We start from the raw sequence: 4,072 nt of genomic DNA on the forward strand, positions 1-4,072 counted from the left end.
TTTCCAAGTACATACTTTGCTTTTCGAGATATTGCTTCTACGTTTTTTTCACATTCATTGGTTTTTCTCGATTATTTTTTCCATTCTTTCCTTATTAGTCCCTTCCTTTTCGATCTCCTCGCTTCTTCGTCACAATGTTCAGAAAAGAGACAAAAGATAAAGCATAAAGAGCGAAATAGGGTGAGGGAGGCGGAGAGGGAAAAGGCTACGTAGAAAATATCCTAACCGTTCTATCTTAGCCAACGAGTTATTTTCTACTTTTAACGTTTTATCACAAGAGAGTTAAATAAAATGGGTGCCGTCTTGATGTAGTAAATAAATGAAAAAGGCGAATGTAACAAGTTTTTATAAAACAAGTTATTATAAAAGCTGTTGTACGCAATTAAGAGGAACAATAATTACAACACGATCGTTTATAATTTATAGTATCGAGTTTCGATAGGAATATTCGTAAGACGATTCGAAAAAGCGCGGTCGTAAATTTGTTTCTGGTGGTTGGCGTCGTACCGAAAGCGGCAGCACCGTCAACTGTGTATACATGCAGTTGTCCACACGAAACATCTCGCCGCTAGCTTCGGAATATTTTGTGAATTTTGTGTCGTTTTTCCCTTGTGAAATTTTCATCGAAGATTACTATAAACAGTCTGTAATCCTCTCTTTGAAAAGTTTTGGTAAGATCGTTGATTTCTTTTTACTTTACGCAAGTAACACTAGTTAAAAATTTGACATGGCGTTGACACACGGATTTCGGTCGAAATTTCTATAAAAATTCACAACCATTTAAGATCGTTCGATTCAGTATTTGTTTTCAAGTATCGTTGCACGATGATATTCGTTAACGTCGAAAGTTTATCGGTTTGCAGCGGGTGCAACGAAACCGCGTTCGCTGACGTTTACACATGTATCTCTCGTGGCTACGATCCACAAGTGGTTGCGTACCGCGAATTGTGCATAAACTCGATCTTTCCAAATTTGACGATGACCAATTTATTCTCGATTCCCTAGCGATAGATGATTATTTCTGAATTCTGGCCGATACGTTTGTACATTTCGATCCTAATCTGTAGTAGATTTACGAGCGTATTATAAACGAAGACGTATTCGAGAATTTGTAAATATTTTTGGGTAGAATAAAACCAAGTTTTAACAATTTTCGGTAACGTTCATTGAAACCGCCAACTACAACCAGTTTCGAGTCAATTTAAAATATACTCTTTGCAGAAATAAATTGTATATCACGTCAATTAAGTGTGTTTTTATCGATAATATTATTTCCTAATACGATGTGTAAATAATTACGCGAAATATGTTGGTAATAAAGAAAGTTGTATACAACAATTTAATATGTTGTATTTATTAAAACACATCCACGTTGCCATTTATATTTTATTTGAATCACTTTTTTTCATTTGTTACAGTTACTTCTGTATCCCTTGTTTATTTTCATTCAACGTTCCGGTAAGTTCCTTGATTTTTCGTTCTTATTTTTACCCAATTTTTCCCTATTATTTTTCATTTGCTATTGTATATGTATGTATGCATATTTTAAAACGCAATTAATTTGTACAAAGATAGACGATGGTCGATAGGAAACACTAGTCGGTTACCTGCATTATCGGCTGCGGTTGAAATTGCAATTATTATTTGAGACGACAGGTGGCGATAGTAGTTACTCTCTAACGCATTTCACTATACCTGATTTTTAAGCAAATTTCGAGAAAAAACGTCGAACGGTACAAAACGTAAAACCGTCTATCGAATCTAATTGGTTCGAAAAGGAAGTCGAAAGCTTCGCAGGGATATCTCCAGTGTGTAAATACAACAGATATCCGTGATTTACTCTAGGCTTAGTATAGAAAGCGTAGTAGAACGACAAAATTCAAATACGGTTGAAGATCGAAAACCTGGTTAGTCTCGTCTTTGATAAGTAACAGGATATCGACTAACGACACAAGTAACGACGCGCTGTTAATCCAACCTTGTCCGGGAAGAATACTTAACATTCGCATAAAGAAACGTCGTGAAGTTACAAAGAATCGTCGAAAATAAGGAAGAGAGTAAAGAATTGGCGGATCGGCGAATCGAGCGTGCAGAAGAAAAGCACGTTAGGCGGTTGTCGAAAGCGTACGAATCGACGAGAAAAGTTAGCGTATAGCATATCGTTGGCAAGTCATATGTAATGCGTTGGAAAGTTGAATGTCGAATGTCAAGCCGTAGTCGGAGAGAGGGTTGCGAGGGAGGTAGAGTATCCGTGGGGTAGGTAGGGAGGGGGCAGGGCAAGGGGTGCAAGAGATGTCAGGAAAGTGTTTTACTAGCCTTAATTTCGTGTGCTTTCGCAGCCAATATGTCGAGCAGTAAATTCCAAAGTTTGCAGCGGGTTTCGCGTTTCCATGTTGCGCGTTTTAGCACTCGCGGTTTTAACGACCTCGTCCATCCTTCGTCCCGCATCCTCCGGCTCAAGGAACGCTCGTCGGATATTAATCCTGTAAACAAGCACGCTTCTTGCCAGGCTCGCGGAATCGCTTGCTTTTTCGAAAGCATTTTCGTTCACGCGCCACGCTCGCTCACGACAACTCTTCCCTCCCTCTCCGCCATTGAGCGCTTGAACTGCACCAAACGGACTACAGTTATCCGCCGAGCAGACCATTCCGCCATCCGCGCGATATTCTTAGATGGAACGTTTAACGCAAATTACGGTGCAACGAGAGCAAACAGAAGACGACGATTAAATATTCGAGGGGCGGCGTATAAAAATTTACGATATCCAGAGAAGTCGGCACGTGCGAGAAAGTAGAGGGAGATTATCGAATAAGGCGGAGGTTATCGAAAGAGGAAGGAGAACGAGACGGAGAGAGCGAGAAGACGGCAGAGACGGTAAGAGAGGGACGACGAATCGACCGAACCAACGTAAACGCCGAAGAACTAATAATAAAAAAAAAAAAGAAAAAAATAGTAATTTAGTTAGTAAAACATAAAGCCACGTTGGTGGCCGGAGAGAAGGAAGGCAAACACATTAAACATTTAGAGGGCATAATAACCCGTGGCATACGTAATGCGGCTGGCGCCCTTTTCACCGATGGCTATGAATAATGTACATACGCCAAGGTATGACGTAGGCTCGCCGAGCTGTGTGTATTTCACGGTGGGGTAGATCGACCAGACTATTTCCAATAACCGCCGCGTAACGTTATCGCGAGACCTGGAGAACCCTTTTGTGTCGTTCTCCGTTTCTGTCCTCCTCCCTCGTTGCCCTCGTTTCGATTCTACTTTCTTCGCGGGAGCACCGCGATCACCGAAACTTCTGCCTCTCCTCTTTCTCTCTCTTTCTCTCTCTCTCTTTCTCGTTTTATCGTCTCTGAACGTTCGACTGGAACGAGCCACATGTAGATACGAAGGAGTCTTACGTCCTGCTCTTGTTCGTCTCAACGACGGAATCGCCAGTTCAAACAAGTTGCGGCGGATTCGAAGCTACTACGGTTACGCGAACGAGGCGATTAGGTTGAAAGGAAGCGGAGAATTCAGCGAATCACGTCGGATAGGATGGAAATGACGCGATCGCCGATCGATCTCTCGCGACAAATGTGACATTTACGCTCGCAGAGGGCAGAATTTCTACGAAACGAAGAAAGACGTTTATTCTCCGCGCGACGCAACCAGTCGTGCTCGGAATACAAGCGGCGCGCGGCCAGCGCGAGCCTTGTTTTCGCCACCGGACAATACCAGCGGAATTCCTGCCACTTTAAACAAATACGCGATCGCGATTACCGATTATTGAAAGACAGGTGGACGATGTTGATGAAACAGCGCACAGGCGTTCGCCATTGGCGTCGAACAAAGTCCGCCGTCGTCGGCGGCGATCTCGTTGGACGAGTGGCAACCAGCGTTCGTATGCAGCGATCTCCGCCATCCACCCCGTTCAACTTGCCAAAAATTAGACGTTACGAAACGATGGAAACGCGTCAATCCGCGGCAATTGGCGCGTGTCCTTCGGTCGGTCGCGTTCACACGGTTGACACGAGCGTTCGAAACGCTTGAAAATCTGTCGGAAGAAGGACGTCGCGCGTTGGCGGGA

This window comes from Bombus impatiens, unplaced genomic scaffold, assembly GCF_000188095.3.
Source record: "Bombus impatiens unplaced genomic scaffold, BIMP_2.2 scf_1068, whole genome shotgun sequence".
In the NCBI taxonomy this organism is placed as follows: domain Eukaryota; kingdom Metazoa; phylum Arthropoda; class Insecta; order Hymenoptera; family Apidae; genus Bombus; species Bombus impatiens.